Genomic DNA, 19588 nt, shown 5'->3' with positions numbered 1-19588 from the left:
TTTTATAACTGAAATCACTCTAATTGTCATGTACTGCTTCTTTGAAGCAAGGAAGTGCTCTGTCAGCGGACTGCTGGTCTACCTATGTGTCAGCATGTATTTCTAGGGAAATCTTCATCATTGCTGCCATCAAATTAACAAAAATGGCCCAGAGATAAAAGTGACTTCTGGAGAAAAAGAATACATATTCTTGATTAGAAGCACTTCGTTTCAGAAAGAAATCATTAAGAACTGATTTTTTAAAAATATTAAGTAATTCTACTGAAATATATATATCCTATATAAACTTTTAATGGTAGATTGGTTTCTTGTAGTATATAAAGAATATAACCAAGTAGTAGAGCAAATGACCAAAGATGAATGAAATTTAGGTTTAAGGACATGAAATAATTAGTGGGTGGCACTAAGAACAAGATTTGGTGGGGGAAAAAAAACCATAAAAACAGGGTTTAGAAAACCTAAATGTCCACCAAGAGGTGAATGGATTAAACAGAATATGGTATGTCCATACAATGAAACTGTACTCAGCAATAAAAAGAAGAAAAAAACTAACTGCTGAATGATATATGCAACAACATAGATGAATCAAAAACATGGTGCTAAGTGAAAGCAGCCAGAAACAAGAGTCCATTTATACAAAATTCTGGAAATTGCGAAACTCATCTATAGTGACACAATGCAGGTTTCATTGGTTGCTGGAGTCATGTTTGAATCTTGATTGTAGTCGTGGATTTACAGGTGTATACATTTGTCAAAATTCATTGACTTGTACACTGAGGTAGATACTGCTTATAGTACAGACACTATACATACCGCAATAGAGATGATTTTAAAAGAAAAAAATAATAAATAGAAAAAACAGGTATGGGTTTAATCTTGCCATATTTTCCAAGATATATTAGCAAGCATTTAGCATTTACCATAATAAAATTAATGAGTTAGATTTCCAGGGTGGGGTCTATTTCCTGAGTGCTTCACCTACTGATCAGTTCAGCTCCTTCACAACCATTGGATAAGTGAGAGTAACAAAATTCAATGGTTTCCACCATCAGAAGGGAAAAGACTGAGGTACAGAAGACCTCATGAACAGGACAGCCAATGTAGATGAGGTCAGTGCAGCAGTAAGTGGTCCAAGAAAACAGTTTCTTGCTCCCTTCTTGCTTTTGAAATGTGATTTTTCACATTTTACAGTGATAAAAAAGAGATGTCTGAAAGTACCAGCAACATGGCAAAGGATACAGAAGTCTAAGTCTACCCAACTGTTTTTGACAAATATGCCATATCGAAAATTCTTCCAGATCCTTCAATACTGGTCCCTGTCATCAGGGACAGTTCCCTGTTTCCTGGACATCTTTTCTTTGACTTTTTAATATTAGCAATCACATCACTGGGCAAAGAGCACACAAAAAAATGACCTATAAGCATGGTATGTGTTTCTTTATGAAAAGTTAAATAAATGTTATGAAACCAAACAGAAGGCAAATTTAGGAAGTAACTTTTGATTACTATTGTCTTCTTTCATTAAATATGCACTTATAATTTTTGTGATCTTCCTCTAGAAATCCCTGAGAAATGAAGTATTAAATGAAATCACTCACACCAAGTAGTGTATATGCCTATTTTCTGGCAAAAAAAAAAAAAAAGTGTGTAGAAAACCTTACTTATTATTATTGTTATGATTCAAAATTTAATCTATATACATCCAGAGAACATTACAAGAGCTCTGCTGCCTTAGGTATATGGAAAAGTGACTGCTGCAAGAAATTTAATTGATGGAAGCATCCAAAGAAAAGAATTGCCTTTAATTATTAAAGAATCCTAACGTTACCCAAAGCACTGACTTTGCCATCTAATGGCTATTTGGAAATGAAAAGGCAATTTTCACCTATAAAATTTAAATATGGCAAAGGAAGCATCCAAAATATTTTATGGATAGGAACAAGGAATATAGACCTTTCAGCCAAAGGGAAAAAGATGCAACCATATACATGTCTATACACTGCAGCGAGGGAGAGAATTATTATTATATGACTACTATTATTATAGCAACTATTATTATATGACTATGGGTAGTGATGAGAACTTTTCTATAATACATGGATTTATCTGTTCCACCAGTAGTACCTTCCAAAGTCCCTGTAACATTATTTAATGATTTGCTGATAGATTAGACTGTCATACGCATTTGGAAAGACATCTTAATACCATAGGGAGAGGAAACAATATAGTAATTCTTAAGTCATTTCCTCACAGGTACATTAGAAAAAATATTAGCTTCCTTGTTCTATGACTGCCAGACATCTACTATAACATGGAAAGAGAAGTACCAAGTTTAACATAATTATTATTGATATCAGTAATTAGCCAATAAGAATGCTCTGAAATCACTTGAAAATTTGTTACAAGATTGACACTTTACTCAATAGATACCAAATTGAGCACATTACACTACCAGATGTTTCATTGGCGGCTGACAGAATTGATCCAGCGTTTGATGAAATTCACGTGTGCTGCATGTAAAACGACAGATCCAAAGTTGGACATGACTTATCAGATTTCACAAGAAATAAGCTTTAAATTCACAGTAGAAACCAATGTTCTTGGCTCAAAATTCAAGGCACAAATAAGCAGCTCACGTTAATGCAAAGATTTATTTTTTTCAAATAATTATTTTAAACAACTGCTAAAAAGCATTGAGTCACAAGCAAACATAACAAAATGATGCAAACATGCTTAACGTGAAATTCTTGTCTATGTCTAGTCAGTGGAGGCTACAGATTAGCCAATAACACTATGTGCAGGCTATTAACTGGGAAAGAATACCAAAAGAAGCAATCAATCCTTTATCTCTTGAAGCTTATAATTATCTCAGGAAGGATTTTTTTTAAAACCTAATAGAGATAAAAAAATAACTTTAAAGCACTTGTTATAAACGACTTCCTTCACAAGCACATATAACCCAGAGTCCATAATGTCCCAAGGTGCACTAGGCAGAAGAGAGTTTGAAAAGTGAAGTAAATTAAAATATTCTTTTTTCTGTGCATTCTCTCTATAGACAAGGACAGCTATCTCTAAAATATTTTTTCTGGGATAGATTTTTTTGTTTGTTTTTTTGTTTTTGGCTGTGCCACATGGCTTGCGGGATCTTAGTTCCCCGACCAGGGATCGAACCTGAGAGCCAGCAGTGAAAGCGCTGAGTCCTAACCACTGGAATTCCCAGTTCTGGGATAGATTCTTTATCAAAAGAAATTTGGTTACGTGCTGTTGTCATCAACTGAAAAAATGACCACAAATATTTCATAACTTCTCTAATGACAAAGAGAACTCTGTTTCCCTACCCCTTGAATCTGGGCTTGGCCATGTAACTTGTTTGGCTAATGGGATGTTAGCAAAGAAGATGCAAACAAAGGCTTGAGAAGTTCTTACCTCATGTTTGCCCTCTTTTGCCACTTTTGGAACACAGCTGCCATGTGAAGAAGCACAGACTATCCCACTAAATGCTAGAGGCACATGGATTGATCACCCCCATTAACTTAAAGTTTGTGTTTGAGGCCATCTGGGATCAATCAGCCAGTAGTAGTCCACTCAGCTGACTGTAGCCACATGTGGGATCTCTGGTGATATCAAAATAAAAACCAACCAGCTGAACCCAACCCAAATTGCCAACATACAAAATCATGCCTAATAACTGTCTGTTCTTTTAAGCCACTAAGTTTTGGCCTGATACATGGAAAATGCTAACTGATCTACATATTAACATGTAAACCAATTTATGATTAAAACCTTTAAGCACTGGACAAACTCCAGCTGGTATTTATCCATCCTTGAGTCTATGAGTCTGGTTTCCTCAGATCCTGATGCAAATGGGTAGACTAAGGCATAGAAAAAGTAAATAGATCTAAAATATCTGAAGCCAAAGTTGGTGTCAGAACTAGAAACAGAATCCAGAAATGCTAGAACTCAAAATGCTAGAACTGCTGGATCACCTAAGGTCTGGTCTCATGACCAGGAATGATATTTAAAATATATACACAACTGATAAAGCATGAACAATTAAGATAGATCACAGCCTTAGCAACAGGGCTGAGTTTTAGAGGTCCCCTGATATGCCAGGAGTTTGCCCATTAATTCATGGATCTTGAAGAGATTTAAGGCGAGGGGCCAAGATCTTGGGGCACTTGGTAAGCGCCACAGAGTCCACTGGATACCAATCAGTACAGACAAATTTCAACATTTAAACAACTGGTACAGCCAGGCCATGCACAGAAGTCATCCCCAAACACAACTAAATTTCCAAAAACAGAAGCGTTATTCATAATTTCACTGTTTCACTTAGTGAGTTAAAATGTTCTAATCTCTTTGTTTCCTTGTTTGTTCTAGAAACTGAGATTTGGCTCCTGGCTTTATAGCCTTTTTATTGGAATGACTGACCCTTAAAACCCCGTAGTTATGGTTTAAGATACCAAGACTCTCTCTCTCTGAAAAGAAAGGTACAATTAGAAGAAATGCAGTAGGCAAACTGTCCACAAGATATTACAAATAGTTTCAAATCTTTAAAAAAAAAACTTGTTTATTTCTACTATTTCTTCCTGAAACAAGAAGGGGTTCCAGGAATAATTGGAAACAGCTCAAATTTAATTGGATCAATTCTCCGAAAACCAGCATTTCCAAGATAAGCAGATAATAAGAAACAGTAAAGAGTTATGGGCTCAGAGTTTAAAATCAGCAAAGTTTTTCAAAAATCCCAGAAATCCTTTCAGGAGCCCTGGAAAAAGGAGATAAAAATGTGCTTTTAGCTGCCAAGGAAAAGAAAAAAAAAGTATCTATTCCTCTTCTCCACCCCCTGCCTTTTTTCATTAAAATATTGAATCCAAGAAGTTAGGCAAACAGATTATTCTTCAAGAGCAGGAATTAATATTCCCAGGAATAACCTGTATTATTTCCAGAGACAAGTACCATTAGAATATAACATTTAATCTTTATAAAATTCAGTAGTCTACATAGCTTTGTTCTCTTACTAGGAGACAGGCTGCTTAGCTTGAATATGAACAGTTTTAAACTCTTCTAAGGGACCATCCAATTCCAAGGTGAGAAGAAGTAGGCAGAGCATTTCCCATTTGTAATCTGTCCCTCAATATTGAAACATCAAGTCAGTGAAAAGTGAGATATTCAGTCAAAAAAAAAAAAAAAAAAGAGAGAGAGAGAGAAGAAAAGGAGTTGAAGGAAAAGAAGGAAGAAGAGAATAGAGAAAGAGGAGAAATGGAACTGGAGATAAAACCTGTCTCCTATAATTCAATATACCATGATGAAATTACCATGAAAACATTCACAAGCCATACAGAGATTAGGAGTTCAGAAGAGTAGTTGTCTTAAGGACAGATGAAAGGCTTGAGTGATAGTAGAGTTAAGAGAGATTAGAGAGCTGAAGGCAGGCCCTTCAGGTAAGACAAAGAGAGAGAGAGATACAGTTGGGCCTTCATATCCATGGGTTAAACATCCTTGGATTCAACCAACCACGGATCAAAAATATTTGGGGAAAAAAACAAAATTCTAGAAAGTTCCAAACAACAAAACTTGAATTTGCCACACACTGGCAACTATTTACATAGCACATGTATTGTATGTACAACTATGTACATAGCATTTACATTGTATTAGGTATTATAAGTAATCTAGAAATGATTTAAAGTATATGAGAGGGTATGTGTAGCTTACATGTAAATACTACACCATTTTATACAAGGGACTTGAGAAGCCTCGGATTTCGGTATCTGACGAGAGTCCTGGAACCAATCCCCTGTGGATACTAAGGGACAAATGTATAATTATCCTGATTACCATGAACCATATGAAAAGGTACAGGAGTCTGCTTACAGTAGGAGACCAGAGAACTAACGTGAACCACCTTCTCATGAGCTGCTCAAGCAACACTTACATCTAAAACAATTTGCTATATGAATAGGCAAAGTTAAGGTCAGTGTATAGCCATTACATTATTGATAATATTTAAATGATTACTGTTTGCTAAACTGCAGAGAACAGCAAATAAATTATTTTCAAAATTTATTTCTTGACCCACTAGATTCATTATTGATATATTATATTATATTGGAAAAGACTGCAATAGCATTTAAAATTAAAGTCCCTTTATTTAAAAACAAACAACTTCTATTGGGAAGCTAGCTTTAAAAAATAGTAAGAAAAATTTTTTTAAATATTATATTCATGAAGATATCAGTTTTATTTATAATGAAAAAAATAAAGCAATCTAGAAAATATCCATCATACTGAAATGAACAAGAAAACTATGCACATTGATTTGATAGACTGTGGTACAGACACAAAATCATGGCAAAAAATAAAAGAATAATAAAAAACTATGTAGTGACACTAAGGAAAAGGCAGTGATATTATAATCAGGGAAAAACACAACTCAGATTATAAGTATATTATAATTATAATGAGGTAGGATAACAATGCATAGGAAAAAAGGAGTTAGAATAACAAAACACCTTCCCCCCGCCTCACTCTGCCTGTTCTCTATTCTACATATTGAGAATATAATAGGGTAATATTATTTTAGTTTAAAAAATATTTAAAATAACTCTTCAAGCCTTAACTATGTCTGTTACTCTTTTTGCTATTGATCACATGCCATCATGGTTACATGTGATCATTATATATTTTATTATACTCTGAAATACAAGCATGAGATAAACACACTTCAATAGTACTTTTAAAAGATATATAGGGCTTCCCTGGTGGCACAGTGGTTGAGAGTCCGCCTGCCGATGCAGGGGACACGGGTTCGTGCCCCGGTCCGGGAAGATCCCACATGCCGCGGAGCGGCTGGGCCCGTGAGCCATGGCCGCTGAGCCTGTGCCTCCGGAACCTGTGCTCCACAACGGGAGAGGCCACAACAGTGAGAGGCCCACGTAACACAAAAAAAAAAAAAAAAAAAAAAAAAAAAGATATATAAAAGCATCTGCACAGCATCTACAAAAGCAATGAGTAAATACTTTGGTCAACCTCATCAACATAAAGGCACAATTCAAATGATTCCAGAACCTCTTACAATTTGCTGGAATGCATCGAGCACATCACAGCCCCTTGAGTTTCCACTGAAAACACTTCACACAGATAAGAAGCACACATTAACCAGTTCAACCAATCAAGGAAAAACATATGTATGTTTTCATCTGGACAAGGACAAACAACCTAAGGGGCCAAAACTACGAATAACACACAACTACTTCTCCCACACACTCTATTGCCACATGATCCCGATTTCAAGGATGGATTTGATACATTCTCCTAAAAAATAGAGATTTCCTTAAATAAAATAAAATAAAATACTCTTCTCTGAGAACCTAAGAAAGAAATGAAAAATAAGCTTTCATCACAAATATGTTCATAGTACTAGTAGTGATGTGGACAGTGGCAACTTCTATGACCATGTCTGTCCATCTGCTAACCGGTAGCTGGCTGCAAAGCACACAACCTAAATTTACCACCTAGGCTTCCGTGGAAATTAACAAGTTATTAAAATGTGATGATATTAGCATGCTAATGATAGAAATTATAAGATAATAGGTTTGTGTTATAGCCACAAGCAGAAACATACCACAAAAGCAAATTCTGCTTATTCATGATTAATCTGACTTTGAACTTCTTGCTCTTGTTATCTGCCAGTTAGAAAACCAAACATCTCCTATAATTAGAATTTGTTTGCAGAGGTAGGAATGGTTTCAAAATTAAAAATGTTATTTAATAGCAAAACTCTCTATACCTCATCCCCAATTTTTCATTTGACCATCCACTGACAAATAATTTTGTGCAGCAATGTGATTTAAAAGACTGGAGCTACGGCAACATTCAACTTGTTAAGAATATGGGCTTTTTTTTTTTTTTTCTTAGTGAAATTGAATCACTTAAGTTGTCTGTACTTTCCATTAAATACCCTAGAGCTGCCTACAATACCGTCCTTGAATACCTGCCATGGAACCATCTTTCTGGTGAGAGGTTTATTACAAGATGCTTTTAATACTATTCTATGGAGGCTAAGAGGTTTATTTCTCCATGGCAAACAGCCAGGTTTTGATAAATAGCATGAGCAGGTTGCAATAAATACTTAGTAAAATAATGTGAGTTTCACATTTTTAAAAAGCAGAAAAACATAATTACTGAGAAATGGCTCTACATGACCAGTGAAAAGAGAAATGTCTGTTTTATGTACTAATTCTCTATGGGTCAATCTGTACAAATTATTAGTCCTTATTTTTATGGCAAAATTTTATTCTAATAGGAACAGATAATTAATGATTACTTAATTCCACAGAAACCATCAGTTGATACTAGAAAAAGGGAAACCAAATTTAAGATCAAGGTCTAAAATAAAAGTTAAAGATAGAGTAATATATTTATATTCAAACGTGTACATAAAGAGACTTTTCTTCTGAAAACATATTGCTCATTCAGGGAAATAGGGTTATAAATTGTCAAACTCTATTCTGAGAACACTCACACGCACCTGTTAGACTATTTAGTACTTTTTTTTTTAAACGCCCTAAATAGAGGTAATGTTATATAATCTGAATTTATTTTAAAATTTCAGAAATGTAATCTACTTAATGTAATATTACATTACTAAATTACACTCTCTGGTTAGGTATAGAAAAATTCTGATATATTGTAAATGCAGTTGGCTTCTGTTAAAGGACTTCTGAATGAACCACATGAAACATTCTGCTATCTGTTACCTTCGGCCTCTTTCAGAAATTGTAAATAAATATATGTCTTTCCATCTTCAATATCTGATGTGTAAAAAAAAAATGTAAGAGTCATTTACTCCTTCACACTAAATAATGAGCAATTCAGCTATTTGGCTAAAAAATCTTCAAATATTAACTATGTATTTGCTAATTTAGGCTAAATATACCTTTTTAAAGTTTGAAAATGCTTTCAGGAAAAATTGTGAAGGGAAAATCATCTTAGTTTTAAGAAATCACATAAACATTTAGTATGCAGAATGTCCTATTTCTAAGGCACAGGAATAGTTACAATTCGCTAAAGTAAAAAAAAAGAAAAAAATTCCACAAAATAATGGTTTTACGATTAAAAGTATTTCCCTGACAGACTAGATAGTACTTGTAAACTCCCCAAATTTAAAAAGAATCTAGGATGCGTTTCATACTAACAGCTTTAACGAGGCAGAACTGAATAAACGACTTCACAATGCCAGACAATCAACTTGGCTTTTTTTTTTTTTTTTCCCTTCACTGACTCGACCAATTGTTTTGGCTTCAAGTTAGAAGGAGCTTCAATTAAAGATAATGGTTGTTTGGTTTGAATGAACACTGAAAGCCCGGGTCTCTAATGTATGTTCTGAAACACTCAGAAAACAAACAAGATAGTCCTTAAGACATATTTCATAGAAGTTTGAGTTGCTCTGAAGAAATTAAAGCTAGATAGAGAAAGCTAAACACGTTATTACAACCAAATTTCAAATGTGAAAGCCTTAACTCCAAGAGAAAGAAATCAAAAAAAAAAAAAAAAAGAGAGAGAGAGAGAGAGAGAGAGAGAGAAAGAAATCAGCATCCTAAAAGCAAATAGACATCTGAGCAAACACTTATGAGATCTGAGCAATGCAGACAGAAGGCACCTCAGAAAAATCCCGAAAGTTGGCCTCAACTGCCCTAACTTAGCCTGTAATTGACACAGTTTCATTTGGCTTGCCTAGGTAGCTAGTCCACAAGAAGCACAAGCTTTTTTACATGTATCCAAAGAAGAAACTCAGGTCTTTACTCAAGTCAAAATTTGAAAATGCACCATCAACAGCAGTCATACAATTCCAAGGAGAAAGACAGATACAGATGTGCTTAAAAAAAATGTTCTTATGGAACAGAAGAACTATGGTCCTGGAAAAAATCTACTTTGGAATAAAAAATATGACTATTGTACTGTTTCACAGATGTTTATTATTTCAATCAAAGCTTTGCTCCTCTCCTCCTTTCTGAGTTATAACTTAAACACATGCTATCAAATAGAATATAAATGCTGGGAATTAAAATAAGTAAATACTCTTTGTAGAGGTTTACCTCTACTGTTTGAAAGCACTGACTATTGTTATTACATGAGCAAGAATCCTAAAAAATTGGCAAGTTGAATTTGGTCCCATTTACTGAGCAGTTTATACAGAAGATATTACAGAAATGGAAGCACTTTACAAACACTAGATAGAATTTATAAAAAGTATTATTAAAGCATGATAGCCTGGCAATTCACTCTTTAAGGAGAAACCAGACCCAGTCAAACATATAGATTCTAGGGGGGAGAGGGGCCAATAGTAATAATAAACAAGAATCCTGTTATTTAGAAGAATAAATCTTTCCGTAACTCAAAAATCCTTCTACGTGGACTGTGATTCTCTGAAGTGTTAGTACCTTTAGAGATTGGGAACACAGGTACAGCCCAGTCACCTGGCATGAGCTTAACAAACCTCTGTCGAAAAAATAATTGGTGAAGGAAAGAAGTCAGGGCACTCTTTTTATAATAATTTTAGTCCAGGGTGAGGAACCAACAAACAGTGGGTGAATTACATTTGTCCCTTTCACGATACCAAACAGTTTTATAAACGTGCAGATGTTCATAATAAAACACCGTGTTGTCTTCGAATTTCAACCCCTCTAGTCAGGGTTGAAGTTAGTCACAAAGGGACCAACCTAAAAATAGGCTGATGAGTGAAAGGACTTGAGCCTGCCTGCTCTGTCAGCTTCCGTTGCCAGCAGCGAATGGAAAGCTCAGGTGACGTCTCCTCATGTATAGACATTTCCCCTTAAGCAAATAAATGTAACAGTCAAAGCAGAGCTTCGGTAGCCTAAGGAATATCACGAGAGGCATTCAAAAAGTTGGTAAATCAACTGCTTTGTCCAGGAATGGAAATGAGTGCATCATCTCTAACAACGTGTTTGTAAAGTGAACAATTTGCCCTTGATTTTCTTCATTACATTCCTAATAACAACAGTTGCATCAGAGGAAGATTTTTGCTATTATACTTGAAGCTCATTCCACACTGGGGCTGTTTCTACACGATAATAAAGCATCTGGGTGAAAAAATGGAAAATACACAACTAATCATCCAGCTGTTTCTAAAATCCCAGCTGTTCACTAATAGGCAGAAAATAACCTAGCATAATGACCGAACATAACAGACCCACATTGCAGGTGATCGTAGAAGCTTTCTGGGTATGCACTGGCATGACCTGATTTATAAAATGGCAAGACATCCACCTGGATCACACAAGAAAAGCTCTCCCTGAGAAATCGGTGAACTTGGGATGGCAGAAGCCTTCCTGATCGGGGCTTTTGTTGAAGCAAAGGTGAGTTGGGCGTGCAAGCATTTTACGTGGCCATATCTGCGGTTTAAAAAAAAAGGCAATAGGCTTAATAACTGAGGGGAAAGACTGAAAGGGGAAACCAGAAAGGAAACCTTTGAACCCTTTAGTTTGAACAAGTTTATATTTGGTTGGAACTTATATTAGAATCTTCTATTTCCTTTTCAAATCCTTTTAAGGGTACAGTAACATTTTTGAAAGTTGAATGACTTCATAATCTCTCTTGCAAAGCTTATAACACAACTACAGCTTTTCATAACTGAAACGAAAAAAAAAAATGTTTCCAGCATGTAATTTTTAGCTTATTTTAGCAATGACAGCAGGATTTATACCATGCTAGACTGATCTCCAACAGTGATAACACGGACAAACCAAAAAGAAACAGTAATTCCTAAACAGCCTCTCCCATCCAAAGAGTCAACTCAGTGCCTTGAGTGAGTAAATATAGTTTGGTGTCACAAGACGATTCACACCTTACAATACTGTACTTTGCTTCATCTTCATCTGTCTAATCTAACCCTTTCTCCACTGTTTCTCACACTGCCTTGCAGCCTGTGAAGTATGTGGATTCTAGTAGTGAAATGACACCTCTTCTCTGTGGATGAACAGCAGCTAAATCAGCAAGGAGCATATGACAGCAGCAAGGAGTTCTAATTTTGTTACTGCACAGATTTTATGATTTTTCCATTCCTCTAAGAATTGCACACCGGCAATAACCAACATAAACACATCATTCAGCTCTGTGTTAGTGACATTCACTCTCAGGCCTTCAACTGGTTGCTTAATTCTGTCTTGGTTTTAATACACTACCACAGTAACATTCTGTATTAGAATGAGAGGGTGAGGCAGGAGGAGGGAATTATCCTCTGTGAAATATAAGTGCCCAAATTGTAATCTTCAAGTTGTAATCTTCTGAGGATGTGAAAGAATCCCTTGCTCTGAAAGGAAAGGTGAGTTTTATCTTTAATAAGACGTATAGCTTTAATTCTCAGCAACAGTTTTATGGTTTTGAATGCGAGTGCTCTCAAAGACTAAGAACAAAGGGAATTAGGGTATTGGGACATATACATACACATGCTTACTAAGTCTGGTACCAATACTAAGTGATCAATTCACTGTCCTGGATTTCCTGGATTAATACATACTAGTAGTGGACACTATCAAATGAAGCACTTCATTTAGGCATAACTCTTTGCCCCTTGCCTCCCACCCTCCCTCCCACTCCCTTATCCCCCACTTAGCTCTGATCCTCCTTATATCCTGCTGCTACTGAAAGAAAAAAAGCAGTTTACTAGCTTCTCATTGGCTGGATCAGATCTGGAGGAAACTGGTCAAGAACTCTGAGAATACTTCTAAAAATCCAGAAGGAAAATCTGTCCCTAACAGTACTGTGTCACCTAGATAGTAATATGGTATATATGCATTTCCCTATGCCATTTTTCACATATACTGAAATCAGCTTCTAGACCGATTAATAGTCAAGTTGCAAAAAAGATCATCAAACAATCTTGTCATTCTCTAATCAATCACAACCAACCCTTTCACTTGTCTGCTAGAAGGTAAACATTTATATCCACCAATTTAAACATAATCACAAATTTAAATATAATGTGGAGAAGTCAAGAAACAGGGAAGAAAAACAACATTATCCTCTCAAGAAATCTGAATAAATGAATCATTATTTATGGGATAAATCTCCCTCCAAATACATGGCTCTAAATATAGATTGCAATCTCCAAATCTCACATTAATTTCTTAAAGTATTTAATTAGAGATACTACTGAGGCTAATAAGATAGTGTGGAACTTAGAGTCTCTATTTTGTTATCAAAAGTCATGCTAATCTTAGGTAAACCATCCTAAAACTAATATCCATCTCCCAATAGTAATGCCAGTAAGACACCAATGAGGAATGGCAAATGAATAAATAAATAAATATAAATCCTACGACAATCCCTAGAGATTCTATCTCCTCTTGATAGATTTCAGACCAGGGGGAGCTTCATTAATTATTTCCTACCCTGCCTGATAGCAAATGAAAGCCTCATTTGGATCATGATCCTTACCAATTGAAGGAGAAAAAAAGACTCGCTCGGGTGCCATCAACACCATTAGTGTTCTCCAGGGGAATCATTCATCTATTCAGGTATGAGTGAATTAAGTTTATAAATAGAATAACATGCACCGTCCATGTTAACAAATGTGGCCCCCATCACTGAGAGAGTTCAGATAATATAGGCCTGGTCCCCAAGAGATATGGGATTTTCCAATTATTTTACAGTTTTGTATGTGAGTGCCCTCAGAGACTGAAAGATATTAGAACATTCACCAAAAAGCAAAAAAAAAAAAAACCCAAAAACCCAACAATAACCTGAGGCTTTTAATACTGTAACTGAACCTAAGAGAATTAAGGAAGTCACATCAAACAACAGCTACAACAAAAATACAGAAAGATAATGGCTTCAAATCAATCTATTTCTAGAGAGCACAGAGTAGATCTATGCAGCCATATAGTCCAGTTTCCATGCTATATACATCCTTTATATAATGTCCATGAAAAATAAACTAAACATTTTACAATGTTCCATAAAACATAAAAACCTGTCCTAGGAATGAATTCCACATCTCCTTATCCAATGGAATGTCTCAGAGCTTAACCCTAATACCGCTGTGGTTATATGGCATAAAAATCCAACCTAGAGTATAAAGAAAGACTTTTCAATCCTTAAGTGTCACCATTTCCCCAAACCACATGATATTTACACACTTTCACTTGACTTCAAGAAGTCTCTTTCAGTGCCTCAGTCCATTCATTTACTTATATATCTTTTGCCAGAATAAAGGCAGAAAATGAAATATATGCTATATATAAACATATGGATATATATTAATCTAATAATGTTAAAACAAATATAATTCTTTGGCTCAGCACTGGCACAACTTTAGTTGATATCCATAAGGGCTATTTATTTAAGTGCTTTGACTGATTTAAGAGGTGACTGACCCCTCAACAGCCAGTAGCTTACTGTGGATAAAAATGCCTTCATGCTCTCTGGCTTTAAAAATATGTCCCTGGTCTACAGAATCATGAAAAAACAACCCAAGTACATTTCCACATAATGCCAATAACTGGAAAAAACAGCATATTTTCCATGTTTATTATTCCTAAAAATTACTACTAAGACCACTGCTAAAGTAAGTTGACATTTCTATCATCTTCACAGAAAATGTTCACATTGTATACTCTTTCAGTGACTTATCTCTGCTAGTGGTGAGAAGCCATGACAAAGGCTACCCCTAAATATATTTCATTTTGATGTATGTGACACATTGATTTGAACAACAGACTTGGCCTCCCAGTTAGGTTTTTCTTGGCTTTCTGGTTTCAGTATATTTGTTGATTCTTTGTACTGTATTATTTTCTTTTTATGATTTTGCATTTTCTGGACTGGCTGTTTAATGGGAGACAATGGTTCTGAGCCTGAGTAAAGCCAGCCTCAGATGAGAAACTAGTTATGAAAAAAATCTATCCAACAGATAATTTGCAGATAAGGAAGCAAAAGTTGAATGTTTGTGGATCAACTATCAAAATCATTTAGCTCCTAGTATTCAGGATACAAATTCTCCTTCCAAGATACCAGGGACAGAAAATGGATCAAAAACTTAACTGCACGTCAGCAACACCATGACCAGTGAATGTGGAACTATCCTTTCCTACATGACAGTAAGACTCCTTATTTGGCACATTACTTGCCTTATACATCAATCCCGCCTAGTATTACTTACAGGCCTGAAAGGGGATATGCTAGGGTCTCACTCAGAGCTGCAGCTCATTAAATATGTGCTGTTTTTCAAATCACCCAACTCATACCCTGGGATTAATTTATTTACCCATAAATAAAGCCACCATATTTTCTGAACCTCAAATTGGGCCATATCATATGGTCTGATATGTATCAGCATACTTCTTAAGAGGAGGCTACTATGAGAAATTGGGACTGCTATGGAAACAGAAAACCAAGTCAGAAATAAAACTCATATCACAGTCCTAATCTTAATTCACATTTCAGAAGTACATATTCCCATTTACTGCAAAAATAGGTCTGCTCCCTTCAATCTTGAACACAAACAACTCCATCAACCTTCTTTCAAACAGGAATACTGACTGCCACACAAGAAAGTAGGACTGTCTTCTAACCTGTAGTGGTAGATGGATTGGTCTGGAAAACTCTGTGTTTTGAGTCAAGTTTCTCTGCAGCAGGAAAACCAAGAGGTACCTTTTGTTCACACCAAATGTCCTCTGCAGAATTCAGAATGACTTTTGGGTCAGAAAGATTTCCTGGAACAGGCCCCTTTGTCACTGAATGACAACCGTAATCATTCTAAAAATCATTCAATAAAATATATATACATATATATATATATATATATATATATATATATATATATATATATATATATATATATATAAAGAGGGATGTTACACTCTGCATTGTGCCCATGAACACATCACATGTTAACTTAAAAATGTAAACTGAACCGAGGTGTATTTATTTCCCACTTTATCTAGGAATAGCTGCAATGTTAATGCTGAAGATGCATCACAATCCTGAAAATCAACAACAGAGAACACCCTTCCTGATTCTCTTGGGACATGGGGGTACTACTATTTATGATTCCAATGCAATTAAAAATAATTTTCCACTGGTTAAAGTTGATTTTCTAAAAAATGGGGAGGGCTTCCCTGGTGGCGCAGTGGTTGAGAGTCCGCCTGCCGATGCAGGGGACACAGGTTTGTGCCCCGGTCTGGGAAGATCCCACATGCCGCGGAGCGGCTGAGCCCGTGAGCCATGGCTGCCGGGCCTGCGCGTCCGGAGCCTGTGCTCCGCAACGGGAGAGGCCACAACAGTGAGAGGCCCACATACCACAGAAAATAAAAATTAAAAATGGGGAAAAAGAATATATATATATACATTAACTCAGAGTATTTTCCTTAGACATTTCTTATTCATATATTGGATGCTATTTCAACATATGCTTAATGAAAAGATTTTCACAGAGCTTCAGCTATCCTGTTTAAAACAAGCTGGACAAGGAAAGCAGTAGCACTTGTGAAATACTACATGTGTCTAAGCATAAAATGAGTTCCCCAGCACAGGTCGGAACACTGCTTACTGACAAGACTGTACTATAACAAAGCAAGAAATCAAAATGTTTACTTACCAACTTTCACCATGTGGATTCAACTGGAGACTGAGGAGTTATTTTTTATTAAGCGAATCCCTTCCCTTTAGAAGTTGCTAGAATAAATAGCTTCAAAATAAACCCGATTTATTCAGTTTAGTTTACATTCTAAAGGCTCAATCTCAAACTCCTGGCTCTGCATTTAATCTAACAGGGAGATTTTAAAACCATTTTGTTGGGGCTTCCCTGGTGGCACAGTGGTTGAGAGTCTGCCTGCCGATGCAGGGGATGCGGGTTTGTGCCCCGGTCTGAGAGGATCCCACATGCCATGGAGCAGCTGGGCCTGTGAGCCTGTGCTCCTCAACGGGAGAGGCCAAAACAGTGAGAAGCCCGCATACCGCAGAAAATAAATAAATAAATAAAACCATTTTGTTCTTACTACAAGTCTGGTATGATTTGAGGGGTACTTAGAAAATATCTAGTGTTTTCTTCAACTCCACAGAATTTTGGTACTGGAAGGAATCAAGTGATAATGTAGCCCAATCACCTGATTGTATATTTAAAAACAAAAACCTGAGATCACGGAGATGAGATGATGTGCCCACAGTCAACAAGTCGGCTCTGGGCCCCTAGACCAACTGTCACACCTCTGGTATCCACAAGCTCTCTTTTCACAGAAATTCAAAGGAATATTAATCCCTCCTCTCTCCTCTGTAACTGTTAGGCATAGCTGTTTCCTTTTCAAGCATATGCAAAAGAGAACAATGCATCCACTCTTGAAAAGACTCTGATTAGGATGAACCTCAAACACTGTACTTTTGGTAACATTTATTATCATCTGAAAAGCAACTAAATGATTCCAGATCCCAAGAATTCAAATCTCTAAATGGGGTCATTTCTCTTTTATCTTACAGCCAAATGTGTATGGTGGCCTTGAAAAAGACACAGTTTCCTAAATAAGTTACAGATAGCCCCTGGAAGCATAATTCTTAGTATAAAACATTCACAAATGATACTAAAGCACTTTGCCTAGCTGTGACTTGGAAAAATACTACAAATCCACAGCTGCACTGAGGAATCTACCTTCACACATTATCTGTAATAGAAGTGTTCTATATAGAAGTGTTCCTATACAAGTCTTGAGGGCTTAAATGCTTCCTTCTCAGTGTGAAATCATGATCCAGACATGCTAAAATAAACGCACCTTGCAGGAAAAAACAAACAAACAAACATTTAGTAATAACCTAATAATATTTGGTTTGGAAGTCCTTGTTGTTACCTCTTGACCCTTTTACCCTTAAGAAAACCATGTAAGATAAAGGAAAACCCCAGGGTCCCCAAATGACTATATTTCCTAGATTCTCAGAAATACCAAATTCTAATACATATCAATAAAATTTCATGTAACTTTTCAGATTTTAAAAAGAGATGTTGTGGAAACAATGAAATACATTTTCCCTTCCTAACATAGCCAAATCATTGCTATTGCTATTATAGAATAGTCAATAAACATCCAATACCAGAGAGCATTTAAACTATATTAAGATATAATATCTGACCTAGTTGGGTACAGCAAAAGCAACACAGTACCTTGTCCACAGAGCCAACTTTTTATACCATGACATGCCTGGGATCTTCCCCAAAAAGAAGAAACTGAAGTAATTATTCAGTGACAGGCTATCTTGTATCTGCAAATCAACTTCTTGTAAGGAGCTCAAAATTAAAGAAATTACCCATTATTTTCACAATATCCTAATAAAGCAGATGTAACTCATGGGTTCTAAGTCTCTTTTTCTCCCAGAGGAAGATTAAACAATTTAGACATAGCATCAGGCATTTATATGGAACTCGGCATTTCAGAGGTTTCACATGTTCTAATTTGCCTCCCATAACAACTCTGTGATGTAACAAATGCTTTATGTGCCCTCTTTTTCACTAATGAGGAAACTGGGGTACAGAGATTAACAGAGTGACTTTCCCAAATAAACGGTGACCAACCCAAATAGTGTTACCCCTAGTCTAGTGTTTGTTACATTTTTTGCTCTAAATCCAAAATATATTAAAATGTCACCTTTGAAGTCTTGTTACAAGATGGCATTTCCTTGTCCTGTCACTCTCCACTGTCCACTAGAGATCTTTGGTCTGCACTCAATCAACACCCCCCCCTACCCCTGGCGGTTTCTCATTCTCCAAAAGGTGTTCTTGAGAGGTGTTTCTCTAAAGTGGTGGTGAAGGGGTGAAGAGAAGGGGGTAGCTTTGGTTTTAAATCCAACATTGAATTTACTTTGAATTTTAAATATCATTCAAGGAGAGGTAAGATTTATATTATTATCAAATGATGGCCTGGGATTAAAAGGCTTGAGTAAAGCTATTCTAGCTATTTTTTTTTTTTTTTTTAAAGTTCGCAGTTGTCAGAGTTCATTACGTGCTGAGATACCCTACATAGCATTTTTTCCCCAGACTTCAGAACAACAACTTTATAAAGAAGTTGAAATATTGGAGAATAAGGCCTCGTATGTATTCTGAGTTTGCTAACCTACATCTCATTATGACTTAACAGTGTAAGCTGGATCACTAGCTGTTACCTCACATTCTAGAACATCTTGTCATGAGTTAAATGCAGTTATAGTGTCACTAATTCCTTTAATAAAAATGATAATGATGGTGATGTGGAAGCCAAATGTTTTGACACAATTCTTTCTTATATCAATTTTAGCAAATAGAATGCTAAATTCTGAGGTGAATCCCCACATTCTGCACTTATGTCGCTACACAAATAAATAAACTTAATAAATCTAGAATTTATGTTGCACATTTAATAGAAAGCTCTTAAGCCATAATCACTGTAGCTGCTGGGCGTCTTAATTCTTCAAGAATTCTTTCAGTGCATGCATTAACTTTGGTTAAATTATTCTGGATTTAAAGGCAGAAGAATATTTAAAATAGTATGGTTTCAGAAGCATCATTGTAACAGAGCAATTTCAAAAGATTCAGTTGCTAAATTTGACTTCA

The sequence above is a fragment of the Hyperoodon ampullatus genome (genome assembly GCF_949752795.1).
Source record: "Hyperoodon ampullatus genome assembly, chromosome: 7".
Classification (NCBI taxonomy): Eukaryota; Metazoa; Chordata; class Mammalia; order Artiodactyla; family Ziphiidae; genus Hyperoodon; species Hyperoodon ampullatus.
This window is presented reverse-complemented; position numbering follows the sequence as displayed.